Below are 14,199 nucleotides of genomic sequence, written 5' to 3'. Positions count from 1 at the left end.
TAGTATGGCGGTTGCTATTGGAACTGTTGGCTATGCCTTGGTGGCCGCTCTGGTCAGGTGATGGTCGTCCTCGTTCTTCCCGGCTGTCCGGTTGTCCTCGGGCCTCGATCGTGATGCTTCTATTTATGCACTACACTCGCGTCGCGGTGTTGAATGCATGCAAGCGGAGGAGGTTAAGCGTGGTAATTTAAGCAAAAAAGCATTTGTGAATAAACTACGCTTTTATTACTACTATATAAAGCACAATTTAAACTATGATTACATTGAAATTAAGCTTACAGTAAAAATAAAGGTGGCTTTAGAATTAGACTTAGAATTAGAATTAGAATTGGAATTAGGATGTGTCTCGATTTAGGATTTGATTTAGAGTTTGAATTCGAATTAGAATTAAGATTGGAGTTGGAGTGATTCGTTTGGATTAGCGCGAACTAGTAGCTCAGGGGAACTTGGTCGCTACAATTGCGACACGGAACCGTCCTGGCTACACTAGCCCTGATCTCTACTCTAGAGTTCGAACTGCCCGGAGTCGCGGGCTGCATCCCTATTTATATGATTTTGAGACAAAGCTCTGAAAAAGCGCGGCAAGTCGGTACCCTTAGTGGGGGTTGCTGCTGATGCAACCACCACTCAGATTTCTTAAATGAGAAAACTCAAGTTCAAGTGCCGTGCGAGCGGACTTCTCCGCCGCGACCATCCGGCACTGAGAAATGTCAGGGAAATGTCAGTTCACGATTTTATGACTTTAACGGTCGCGCGACAGATTTCTCTGTCGCGGTGTCTTTCAAGTGCCGTGCGAGCGGACTTCTCCGCCGCGACCATCCGGCGCTGGAAAATGTTGGATTGAGATTTTATTACTTTTCGAGTGTCGTAAGCGCAGTTTTCTTCTAGCAACCTTCCGTCACTGGAAAATGTTAAATATGATTTTACGACTTACTGGCCGTGCGTGCAGATCGCTCTGCCGCGACTATCCGGCGCTGGGAAATGTTAAGAACAGGATGCGACCTGACAGTTAGACTTGTTAGCGAATGCCGGCTTGCCCGTCTGTTTTATACCGGTGTCGAAAAAATTTATACTCGCAACGTCGCGGACGTGACACCCCCCCTCTTGGGGAAAGAAAAATGTTGAATGCTAGTTCAACATTTTTCTTACAAATTACTAGAACTAACGCTGAGTGTTCGAATAACAATTAAAGAAAATTTATTATGCTGAGGGACGCTCATTCTTAGGATCAAATGCTAGAAAGGATTTAGAGATAAAAATTAACTTAATTACAAACAATTTTGGGATGATTAATACAATTTTCTTTCAGGGGGAATTTTTTACTCTGTTGAGGTATTTACGCAATTCGCCATATGATGTCTCGTTGTTGACGTCTTTGTTCTCTTGATCTGGGCGTGTCTCAGGGGCTGGTGCAGTAGGAGAATTAGTCGATCCAGGGAGGTTGGTTCCTTGAAGTGCAGCTGCTGACTCTGCATTGACAAAGATATATTCCTGCGTCGGAGGCTTTGATCTCGGATTGCCAAGATGTAATAGGAGGTTGGTGACCGAGCTCCAAATTGCGCCTAACAGATGTATACTCCATCCGTAGACAGAATGCAAGGCATATCCGTGTATCATTGTATCAATTACTAGTTTTGCTAGGCGGGCGATAACGAAGATAGCAAGCACTCCTGCACTTGCTGAACCAAAAGTTATGAATCCACTCCATATCCGCTTGCCTGTATTCTCTGCAATGTGGTTCAGGGCTTGTTCGTCGAGTAATCCCATCATTGAAATACTCCCGTGTTCAATAGTCTGGCCCATTGCGCCTCGTGCGATGGTATTCAGAGTGTACGGTCGTTCGACAGGAAACATAATGTGATCCCTTAGGCGGTCGAGGTCTTCTGGTGTGTATATACCGCTCGTAGCTAGGTAGTCCGGGCTGATATATTTCCACTTTGGCTTTGTCAATGGTTGAATGATGTGTGGTGCCAGTATTTCGGTCGGCCTATTGTCTATGCGATACCATGTATTCTGTATCTTATACATACTTGGAATAAGGTTGTTGCAATCCCGCTGTGTTCCCTTCCTTGTTAGGATTCGGGAACGGGGTATCACGAAATAAGAGGTATTTCGGTAAGTGACCGGAAGTTCGTTGAAACAGTTTTCCGTGTGCCTTATTTTGCATTCGACGGGGACGCACTTGATTAGATGAATGACTTCTCCACTGGTGATTGCCGTATAGCCTGGAGTCTTCATAATGCGAAAAGCCATTTCGTCCGGTGCAATGCTAGCCAATGAGAGTGCGTTCTGAAGGACTTGTGTTTCTAATGCACATTTCTGTTCCATGATGTCACGGTATAATTGTGTGAGTTGTGTCTTCATATGCTTCTCTACGTAAAGGAACTTTGAATTTACGTAGGCAAATATGTCCAGATCGTTTAACGCTATTTTCGATCGGGTTTTGAAAGTGCGGCCTTTCTGTGTTTCCAAGATCAACAGCCTGGGATGTTTCGTTGGGTACAATTTATAACCGCATACATTGATTTCCCTTCCTTCCAGCTTGGTTAGTGCGAAGGTCGTCTCACGCGTGGTGACGGTGTAAATTATTGGTGACGTTTGATTCGGCTTCGGGGAGAGCCTATTTGCCAAACCTTCATAGATGACGTCATAATGATCGAATCGGCAGCTGTCTGTGGCGGCAATGCTCCAGTACGTCTCCGATCCGTCGGTGTCCTTGCACATCCGGCTGGCTGTGGAACATCGCGTGCCAGAGGGTAATATGATCTCCTTCGAGGATTTATTAACGGACGCTTCAAAGGTACGGAGGACGATTTTCACAGATGCTTGGACGATTACCCGTTCCCATTCTCCATAGCCATCGGAATATGGTGCGCCCTCGCAAGTTGCGTCCGTACCAGCTCGTCCAGCCAGCGTGACCAATGATATTTGTATTTAATTCTGTTTAGAGTTTTAGTGACTCCTTTATGGCCACCTATCGCGGAACAATGATTTTCTTTGATGATGTCCGTGCGGTCTTGTTCCGAAGGAATCTTTATTTCATTAGAACAAATTATGATTTTGGCCGGAGAGTCTCTAAATTCTCGCGCCAGGAGGGTGCGAACTGTATTCCGGGTGATATCGATAACTGGACCTTTAGCCAGTGATACTGTCTTGAGCTGGAGCTCGTTGACTACGTCACGAAGTGAGCCTATCACTTCTTTTAATGTCTCTAACTGTAAAGTGGCAGAGACGCGTTCTTCAATTATGAGTGCTATTAAATTTTTCTTCCCTAAATTAATGACCTTTGCGCGGCCTACCATAGTTCCTTCTATCCGCGGTAATTGATTTGATTCCCGTAGGATGCGCGCTCCGATATCGCACGGTTCGCCATTGAGCGTTGTAAAGATCACGATATTATCGTTACGAGTCTGTAGATTGTCGCGTACGTCAATTATTTGAGCTTCGTTTGGAAGTGGCAGTTCGTTTGCAGGGTCTGAGAGGGGTTCGTTTGATTCAGAGTCACTTTCGCTGTCGGATAGTGATTCTATTTCTGAGAGAAGATTAAATTTTACGACTTTTTGAGGGCGCGATTTCTCGGTCGCATTTGGCTCAAGTGTGCGCGTCAGGTCAGTGTTTAAGTTTTGTGACGGTTTTATTACAGCCGGCTGTCGGTTTTTAATGCGTTTGGACCGACGAAGTGGTGTCGTGTTTTTATCTCGGGATAAGGGGAAGATTCCGTGGGAAACAGGGTTTCTAGATAGAGCGTCTGCGTTTGCATTTGCTTTTCCAGCTTTGTATACAACTTCGTAATCATACTCGGCTAATTTTAAACGCCATCGAACGAGTCGTGATGTGGGATCCTTTACTGAATGTAACCAAACGAGAGGTTTATGGTCGGTGACAAGGGTAAACTTTCGCCCGTAGAGATATGGTCTGAAGTAATTGACACAATAAACGATAGCCAAAAATTCTTTTTCTATTGTAGAGTAATTACTTTCGGCGGTGTTCAATAGACGCGATGTGTAAGCGATCGGTAAATCTTTCCCTATAGTGCCTTGACTCAGCACGCCGCCAATAGCGTAACCCGAAGCGTCGGTTGTCACAACAAAAGGTTGCGTGAAATCCGGATACTGTAGTATCGGTTTCGAACATAATGCTTGACGTAATTGCGTGAAGGCCTCCTCCTGCGCTCCTGACCAAACAAATGCTTTATCTTTCTTTAATAGGGTTGTCAACGGTTTTGCGGTCTTTGAAAAATCCGGTATGAACCGACGATAATATCCCGCGAGCCCTAAGAATTGTTTGATGTTTTTATGTACGAAAACATGGCGCTGCTAGATAGAAAAAGCAGAAAAGACATAAGAAATAATGCAATAAATGTAACACTTGTAAGATATGCGTTATAAAAGAAATTTGCGAAATAAGTTTTAGTTTCTTTAACATTTAAGTAATTCTTATCGTAAGTTAAACTTAAGATACAACTTGAATTTTATTAAAAAAAATAAAGATTCTGTTAAAATATAAATTATTTAGGTTAAATTAGATTACAAAATTTTAATATATTATTTATTTTCAATTAAATACCGCTTGGTTTGGAAGATTTTCAATGACAATACAGAGATAGTAGCAATTAGGTTTTGTACAGAAATTATTCAATTCTTCTCATTGCTTTTCCTATCTAGCAGCGCCATGTTTTTGTACATAAAAAAATTTTTATTTTAATAAAATTTTCTCATAAAAAAAAGTATATTCTTTTTATAATAGGCGCACTTTGAAAGATTTCACACATTTTTTTTTTTAATAAACGTATATCATTTTTATTAGATTACACAATTTCAAAATAAGTTGCGCGCAACACACATAGGCGCTTTTTTTTACCTTTTTTTGAAAATAGACATTTACGAAAATATTTAAAGACAGAGAAACTATCAATATAAAAATAAAGAAATGAAATGTATCTATACTCAGTTACATACTCGAAAGTTCTTTCTTTTACCTGCGAACATTAGCAAATCTGAACCACTCCATCACACAGTTTTCGAAATCTTTCTCGGTGCTGCGGGGGAAAGCAGCTTTAAAAGCTTCTAGAACAAAAAGAATGCTTATAAATTCTAATGTAAGGTATCGCAGAATAAAGAAAAGAAACATTATTAAAATAAATATAAATATATAATATATAATTTAAACAGCTAAACACAGTTATTTACAGTTTTAAATATTATTTTAATAAAGATTTTAAATGTGTCAAAATCTGTCACACAAACGAAAACTGAAAGTAAAAAACTGCATCTGATATGAACGGCAAATCATTAAATATCTTCATAAAATTTATAAGATTTTCTCTAATCAAAAAATGATATGTTATAATTATTATAACTTAGTTCATTCTGTACATTAATACAATTGAGTATATTTATGTTATGTAGCACTAAATTCTAAATAACTTTCTGAATAATTATATTTCTAAATAACTTCTGAATAATTATATTTCTAAATAACTTTCTTTATGTTATACATTACTTATAACAAATTGTGAATTGTAAAACATTTACAAATTTTAGAATCACAATTAATTTATCATGTTTAAACTGAACTTACTTTTGATGGCCAGCATGATACTGGTATCTTCAATTTTAAAATTATTTTTCTGGCCTGTCCATGAACATATACATGCTACGTTATCGGCAAATATTGCACTCAAAGCTCTTCTGATTAAATCTTTTTCATTTTTACTTTCAATTAGTAACGTCTTTTTAGCTGAAAAATTATTCTTCTATTATTACAACTAATATAATAAAATCACGAATTTTATTTTACGTATTTTTAACAGTAAAATAAAATTTTTTACTCATTTCTAGCTATAAAATTACAAATGTCTATACGACAAACTATATTGTTAATGATACATTCAATTTATGATAATGATAAAAGAAGTCACTTGCATGAAAGCTTTTTGATCATCTTTTAGTATATCCTCTAAATGTAAAAGATTTTCAATTGAATTTAAGGGAAGATATTGTCGGATTTTGTCATCTTGTATTAGAATATTTTCTTTGTAATGTTGTGTGCTATTTATTTTAGCTAGGATTACGTTTGCCGTTTCTTGAATTTGTGAAATATTTGTGAAACATTTTTCTTATTTTTCTTTTATATCTTTAATTTCAGTTTTAATATTTGTTATTATTATTTTCAAGTTTTTTAAACAAATAACATCTACATCATCTTCATGCTGAATGATTATTGGTACTTGATCAATATTATCTTCTGTTAAGACATAATTTTCTGAAAGAAAAAAAATTATATACTAAACATTATATGTTTTAAATAGAAAGTTGTTTTATCACTTCAGTTTATTTTTATTACCATTTGTGTCTGGTTAATTATATAATTCTTTTTCTCTTTCTCTCTCAGTACTTTTATTTTTCTTCTTCTTTAACGCTAAAAAAATTAATTTTATTTTATAAAAATTCAGTTTATTTGATGTTCAACAATATAAGATATAAGCGACCCAAATACCTAACAACGATCATAGCTAAATCTTAGTGATAATATTCACTACATGATTTTAAATACCTTTTTAAGTCCACGAAACTGCGCGCCGAATTAAATTTTCGGTCTTGAAATGCAGTTCTAAGATAAACAAAAATTAGTAATCACATTATTAAATTTAAAATTAATTTAATAGTAAATAATACTAGCAAGCATCTAAATATAGAACTCTTTTTCCCCTAAAAAATTGTAAAGAATTTTTATAAACATTTGTTAGCATCATTTACTATCCTAAATTCATTTTCTTTAAAATCACACAATAAATTTAAAATCATACAATAAATACAAACACTAAAATATAACTATGACTGATATTAGGCCTTTTGGTTGTTTATATTGTGTTTCCACATATTGGTCGGAGTTTTCTACTTAATATAAAAAATTTTTAATGCAAAAAACAAGTATGGAGGGATAATAATTGCCAATTGGCCAATATAAAGGTTTGATTTTTATGTAAGATATTATTTGTGATACAATATTTACGTTAGTTAAGATTTAGAATTTTATATTATGTTAATACTTATTAAAAATAATTAATCAACAACAGTAAAAAAGGAAGTATGTATAACTAAATGTTAAAATGTATCTTAAAAAAGTTTCGAAATGCTTAAAAGTAAAGATATATTAATTTATAAAATAATTGCCGGCAATTGTGTATTGAAATATTAGCATCATTGTAATTACAGGTTACTAAACAAATAATTCAACATAAGCAATTGTTAAATTTGTCACATAGTAATGTCCACGGTAGTCCCTCCATGTCCCTTATTTTTTCTCTACTTAATTAACAAAAGTTAAAAGATTAACCTGTTATATTTGATGATTCCTTGCATGATAAAACTAATCTTGGAGGACCAAGATAACTGACATAATCCTCATATTTGTTACTTTTTATTTTTCTTTTTCCTTTTCTTGATTCACATTCAGATTCTGATGTTGCCACAATTTCTTTTTTTGCCTCTAAGGCTAATTCATAAGTATCTAAAAATATAAAAATAATTATATACAACTTTGTTCAATAATTATTTTATATATTTCTATTTATATACACATATGTATACACAGGGTAATGACCGGACACCCTGTATAAGGGTGATTCAGAATAAACATTCGTTCTTTTACAGGCATATTCGTAATCGAATTCTGAGACGATTTTTCTTTTGGCAAAAATTTGTCTGGAACTTAGAACTCAGAATTCGATTATGAATACGCTTGTAAAAGGACAAACGTTTATTCTGAATCATGTATATCCCTGTGTAGGTTGCCCTTTCGCAGTTTAATACAGCAAGTCAAACTGAACAGAAAAGTCCTGTACTATATTGCAAAATTCACAATGTTTAACGAGTTATTAATAATTAATAATCATTGACTTACAAGGTATTACCTCACAAAGTTCAAATTCTGATTGAATAAAATTTTGTATACATGTAAGTTAAATAAATAGATGAATTTAGAAAATATTAGTTGTAGCCCAAAAACAATTTTAAGGGTGTTACGTCCGCCGGTTCGTGAACTGGCGTCGTAAGGTTTTAGTATCGGCCGCTGTCACCAGTTGTAATGATTTTGGGTGATATGCCCATCCTCATGACAACAATTATTTATTTGTTTGAATTATTTTCTTTTGTAAAGGTTTTGTTTGTATGAGTGTTTTGATTAAAGGGTGGCATTTTTACGTTACGTGAAAGAGGGTGCGTGGTACAGGAAGTGAAAACTGCTAGAATTTGTCTCAATTTACAATTTTTTTATTGCTTATAAAATAGGCGTTGGTTTTACAACGGCAGTTATTCTAATACATATTTTTGTACGCGTTACAAAGAAGAAAATAACTAAGACAATTGTAAAAGAAGAAATTTAGGCAGAAAAAGAAGATGGAGAAAGGGAAGAAGAGAAAAAAAGGAGAAGGAGAAGAGGGCTACAGTGCTTCCGGTTTCTTAACAATTTTATGCAGGTCCTGCGGTGATTTTAGAATTGCCATGCCGGATGGTAATGTTTGTAAGGAACAAGCTATCTTCTTAATTTCCTTTACTAATGGTTTTCTCGATTTAGTAGTGGGGATCTTTGCGGTAGAAATTCGCTTCTTGGATATAATTTTTAAAGACAAAGGTCTTGTGGCCCTTCTCTGCGAAACGAAATTTGCGAGGGGCCTAGTAGCTTTCTTCCTGAAATCTAGAATGGTTTTAATGGTATGAGTTGCACGTTCCAGGAAGGAGCGGGGGTGGGATTTCGGCTCCTGAGGCTCTTGCTAAGAAATATTTGGACTCTTTGTAGAGGGGTTTGAGTCGTGCTTTTGAACCCCCTGAGTGAACACCGAGGGATCGAAAGTCCCAAAGGTGGTGAGCTCGTTCTTCAATTCTTTTAAGAATACGCGTTGGCCGGCTCTTTTGCCGCGATGTGTTTTTCGACCCATGATTTTCTGACGAGTAACATGTTTTCAAGTTAGTTTTTTTTCTGAAGGCTTGCCACTAGAAATTAAAGATTGTACCTCTTACCGTTTGCGTGTGGAAAAAGACAAAAAAAGAGAATAAGCGTGTGTGTGTGTGTGTGTGTGTGTGTGTGTGTGTGTGTGGTTGGATGCGATCAAAATTTCTAAAAGAATAAAAGGTGATTTATGAGAAAAAAAAAAGTTTAATGTGAATCTAGTTAGAAGTCTTCTACCGAGGGTCGGAGATGTCATGCCCCTGCTTCTATTTCGAAGGATTAGTATTTTTGAGAGGAGTGCGGATTTACAGGATTAAGATTGGGAAGGTGCTATTTGAGCGGGGTCTCAGGAGCGCGCATTCGTGTCTCATTTAAAATAGAAATTTTTGTCTTGAACAGGGCTTCAAGGAGGCGCTGTTTGAGTGGTTCATTCAGCGCACAACCCGGCCGCTGTGTATACGACATTGGTTTTGAAAGGGGTTCTGTGGAAGAGTGCAGATAAGGAGATAGACATCTCGGAAATCCTCGATAGAAATTAACTATTAATTATTGACCCACCCGTTATCTTGTCAGCAACCTACAGTTTGGGCTGCCCTGGGTTGCGCTCTCACCGATTGCTGACTCGATATAAGTGATCTGATTTCCGATTTCGCGTCGTATTTATACCGTCTGATTGTAGACGAGGAGTACCAGGGAGGAGAGGTTCCCGATTTCTGTTAAGTTTTTAATATAAATAAGCCCTTTAACAATCACGTGCCTTCCGCGTGCCGCGCGGCTTGCGAGTTACGGGGGAATCGCGTATGAGATCGAGAATTAATTTCGATACTTTAAAATTCAATATAAAATATAATTTCTAAAGGATTTTTAAATTGAGTTCGCAGAACTGTAGTGCTGATTTTTCTGAGTTGTTACATAGCGAAAGAATTATAATTCTTTAACGCGAACTATTTTTTCATCGATCTTGAATTTTCAGAAGACTCTAGAGGTTCTAATCTTTATGGGATTTTAATATAGTGCGAACGGAGCGCAAGCTGAGAGCGAGTATAATAGATTTTTAGATTGAAACCCATAAGTTTATTAATGCTACTATTTTTAATTGTCCCGTGAAGATAGATGGAATTATCATACGAGAGTCGCGAGGAGCGCGCGCCTGCGCGCACCGGTGTTGCGACGAAAATTATTCCGAGATCCTTTAAATATTTATGTAGGTTACAATTCTTAAGTTGTTTTAATTTTAATTTGACAGGATGGTAGTGACGATTTTTCCGAATCATTACGTCACCGAAAAGTTTAAATTTTAATATTGCTTCTGGATGAAAGCGATTTTTATACTTTGGACGTGTATAACGCTCTCAGTTTTCTCGTTTTTTTAATTCCGCGTGCACAATAGGATAGTGAAGTAGGCGCTCTACAAGAGTGCGTGTTGAGGTTCGCAATTTTATTATTCCTACTATGAGAAAACTATTTTTCTTTGTGCCTGAATAAATCTTAAGACTCGGCGCGCTCGGGCGCTTTACTACGCTCGCGGGGGTTGAAAGGTGCAGGGCCGTCGCGCGATCGAGCGTTGAGGATCGCATTCCGCGCATTATTTCAGATTTAATCAAAATTATATGTTCAATAGTGATCTCAGGTTTGCATGTACGGCGCGATAGCGTCCAGTACACGCAATCATCACGTTTATTATCACAGGTTTATTATTTCATTATTATTTTTTTACTGAAAAGTGTTACAAAATTTGGAGTGATTGTGCGTAGCTATTATAATTTTAGATTTGAAGTGATTATTTATGTTACTTTATCTTTATATGTCAAAATTTGTTTCTGTAATTTTTTTCATGAAAGATTTAATTACTTTAAAATTTACGTTAACGAATACATGCGGATGGTGCGTAAGGGTAAAGGAAAATTTTTGGGCACCAGACGTAACAAGGGATAAAATCATTTCTTATGTGTAAAACGGTTTTCAACTTTTTTTCGTTATATCTTAAAAATTATAAAATATCAAAAATTACTTATTTAAAAAAAGTTTTTAATATTTTATAAATAATTGTTTTTAAAAGATATTGTTGACGTGAATGGATAGAGATACAACTTGTGTATAAAATATTTTTTGATATTTTTAATTGCTTTTGCTTTTGTGCTCAGTTTGAACAGTATATATATTATAATTTATACTTACTATGTTTACTAAAAATTTTACATTTATATTTCACAAAATTGTCTGTAACTGGTATTTCTTTTATTATTGCAGTTCTAATATTTTTTAATGTGTTTGGCCAATAACAATGATTTGATTCTTGTAACCAAATTACGGGAACCACAGAAAAATCAGAATTGTCAAATTGTACTACAGCAAACTGAAACATGAATAACATTTATATTATAGAAATTTATTTGTTTATTTTTTTCTGTAATACAAAGGAGAGAGAGAGAGAGAAAGAGTTTTGAAACCATCGATGATTACATTTGACAACATTAAATCACTATAACAACAATTCAACTTTAAAGCAATTTAAAAAATGAAAGGATAAATATTTATATAATGTGTAATACACTATAATACAACAAGCATTATATACTTACATACAAACATCAATCAGAGTGTAATATCGATAAGAAGCAATTATTTACTTTGAAAGCCTTCCGTAATATATTGTTAGCAGAAATAATATGTTCTTTATCAATGATTTCAACAAAACCGCACCAAAAAATACAGCTATCCATCGGATTGTCAAAATAAGATGTTAGTCTATATTTTTTATATTTGATGTAAAATATGTTGTTATTCCAAAAATTATCAATTATTTTGATAGGTTCATTGTTTTTCAAAATAAAATTACAATTAGGTTCTTTAGTTTCTACTCTATAATTATTATAGGTTATTGCTGAAAACCCTTGTACCCATTCGTTGTTTATTAATCAAAAATCATTTTCTATAAAAAAAGCTTTTTTGTCAGCCTCAGATAAATAATATTTCTCGGATTCATGAACTCTTTTTATAAACGGTGATAGTGGTTTGTTTGACGTTTTAAGCATTTTAATTGTATGCATATAGTTTTCGAATGGAAAACAACTAAAATTATTTAACGGACCAAATATCTTTACATCTGATGTTAGATAAATGAGATTATGCACTTTATGATTAATATATTCTTAGCCATATAAATCACCAAATTCTGTAACAAGGTATATTATTAATTCGTTAGCATAATCAAGATATTTATTAACTAAATCTTGGCAAACCATTCTAATTGCACAATGCAGAGACAGAAAATGAAGAAAATATTGATTTGGTAAAAATGGTTTCATTAACCATGGACCATATTATAATAAAAACTTTCTCAATTCAACTGCTTTCCATTTATCATAATTTGTTATTAATCTTGGTTTTTTGGAGAATTCGTGGGGTATTGATTTGTATATTACTTTTAAATTTTCATTAATAAGATCAGTATTATTTTTCGACAGACGGACTTCCTGATTTCCTTTCACCCAAAATGCTAACAAACGTTTCATTATTCCTAATAATATTAAGTGCATATAATCCAATGGAACACTTTTAATAAAATCAATTTCCAAATCACATAGTATAGATACTTCTTTATGATAATCTTTATCAATTTGAGAGTAGAATTCTTCATTCGTTCTTAATTTGGAATTTAACTCGGGAAAAGTCATTTTATTTTTTATAAGTGATTCTTCTGCATAACATTTGGTGCAGCTGCTATAAGAATTAAAATTTTTAATACACAATACAAATAATTTTGCAGGTTCATCATATAAGATTTTACTAATTTTTATTTTTATAATTTTATCATTCAAGCGTAAACCTTCTTTTTGTAAAATTTTCATTTCATTGACAAATTAAAAGAGAAAAAAGTTAGAATTTTTCGGTTTTGTTTCTCCATGGTATATATCTATTAGAAATGACTTATTTTTTAAGTTATCGATTTTTATTAAAATAGGCCATAATTGGCTGCCACTTTTTGTGAGAGGAAGTCCATCTATATTAATTGATATGTTCACCTCATCATCTTTGAAGTCGTTCTGAATTAATTTTAAAAATAACTTTGATTTTAGTCCAAAATGAAAATATTTTCCGGGAGGTAAATTACATATTTTATGTTGAATATTTTGAGTTTTAAAAAGAGTTTGTGCATCTGAATGTAGTGAATTTATTTGTAAATCTGATTTTAATATTTTCAATAAATCGCTAAGAGCTGTTTGTGCGATATGCTGCCCAATTGCTTAACATCTGAAATGATCTTTAAATTTTTCAAGTGACGATTCAAAGTTGTAAGATGCAGATGATGTTTCAGATGATATATGAAATTGATTATTTGGAAGCTGATTGATTTCTAATGAATTTTGAGAAGATAGAAAACTATTGAAGGTAGGAACTGTTCCTTGGATTATACATTGAATGTTCTACTGGAGGCGTAAAAACTGCTTCTTGTATTTCTCTTTCTTGAGGATTTATTTCTTTCTGACAATTTTTTAAAATATTCTTTTTAATATTTTGATGTATCATTTTCTTCAAATACTTTTCATTATGACTTGTTGTATAAAACTGAAAAAAATGATATTTAATTGTAATTATATTTTATTTTGTAATCCACAAAACTATTATAAGTCTCTGTTTACACAATATTTCAATTTGCAATTTTTTTTTAATTCTTTCCAATAAAAAATTGATATATATGTTGATTATATATATTATTAAGATATGTAAGCTATCTGGTCACTATTGATATAATACTTTCTCAACTTTTCACAAAAAGCTAGCTAAATTTGTAGTATCAAGTATTGTAGTATTCTATGTCAGAGAATACGTGAATGAAAGATACTTTGTTAAACTTGAAACAGTTATATGTACGTATATATACATGTAATCTCACCTTATATGATGAACTTTGTCCTTCCATTGTATAATATTGTAAAAAATTTCCAAATACAAATTTATAGATTTCTTTACTTATATATAAAATTGGTAATCTTCAAAAATTCTCTGAAACAGAAAATACAGATTAATAAAAGAAATCAAACAATTATTTTATGTAAAACAGCACTAAGCACTAGGCTAATCTACAATGTGCTCTTTGCTTCTTGCTTCTTAGTTTTTACCTATAATCTTTTTACTTTTTCACGCACGATTTCAACAATCGTGTTTCTTGTCATGTAATTCTTATCTTTTTCGAAGTTCGTTAATTCTTATTTCGCCAATTTTAATAAAACAGTGCGCGAAGAAACA

This window comes from Solenopsis invicta, chromosome 10 (assembly GCF_016802725.1).
Source record: "Solenopsis invicta isolate M01_SB chromosome 10, UNIL_Sinv_3.0, whole genome shotgun sequence".
Lineage (NCBI taxonomy): Eukaryota > Metazoa > Arthropoda > Insecta > Hymenoptera > Formicidae > Solenopsis > Solenopsis invicta.
The sequence above is the reverse complement of the archived record's forward strand: the minus strand, read 5'-3'. Positions refer to the sequence as shown.